General features: G+C 45.3%; 1 non-coding gene across 1 annotated transcript; it reads right to left on the bottom strand.

The window, feature by feature from the left end:
- Positions 1–336: 336 nt before the first annotated feature.
- LOC111812468 lies at positions 337–498 on the bottom strand. Its single transcript, XR_002817968.1, has one exon. It is a non-coding gene; the product is annotated as a U1 spliceosomal RNA (small nuclear RNA).
- Positions 499–700: the final 202 nt, after the last annotated feature.

The raw sequence follows: 700 nt of genomic DNA, 5'->3' as shown, positions 1-700 counted from the left end.
GATGTCTCCCTGTGATACTGTAGTTGTCAAGGCCAACCTGCCCTACTGCCCCTGAGAGGCATGTAGACTATTACCTGAGTTATCTCTTGCCACTCTTAGGTTTTTGTCTTCGTGGTTCATTACTAGAACACTTTAAACCTTTTTAGGTTTTCTTTCTCCTAGGAATTCACAAAAGAAAATCTCTGTGAGGTTATTTTTGACCTTTAAAATGTCTTCAATCACCACACTTACATGATAGTTTAGCTAGGTATCAAATTCAGACTTTGAGCTACTGGCTTTCATGTCAATTTGGAAAACTCTGATGCTACTTTTGTTCTTAACACATCATGTGTGCCCACTGGGAAAGCATGAAGACAGTCACCACTACTACAGATCATGCGGACAAGTTTCCCACATTTGGTGGAATCACAGGGTCAGCACATCCAGACTGCAATGGATAGCGCTTGCCCTGGGAAAACCACCTTTGTGGTCGTGGTATCTCCCCTGCCAGGTAAGTATATATAACCTCCTCTTTTATTATTTTAGGGAAGGGTCTATAGGGTGTTCAGGGTATCACTACTAGATCGGACTCTAGTGCTCTGCCTATTTACAGACTCCCAGAAGCTGGGATTACAGGCGTGTGCCACCACTCCCAGTCTCAATTGCTGTCTAAGCCCTCCCTGGGGGTGGGGCCAACAGGGCAGGCTGGGAGTTGAACCAC

Source organism: Octodon degus, unplaced genomic scaffold, assembly GCF_000260255.1.
Source record: "Octodon degus isolate 3935 unplaced genomic scaffold, OctDeg1.0 scaffold00006, whole genome shotgun sequence".
Classification (NCBI taxonomy): Eukaryota; Metazoa; Chordata; class Mammalia; order Rodentia; family Octodontidae; genus Octodon; species Octodon degus.
This window is presented reverse-complemented; position numbering and strand designations above follow the sequence as displayed.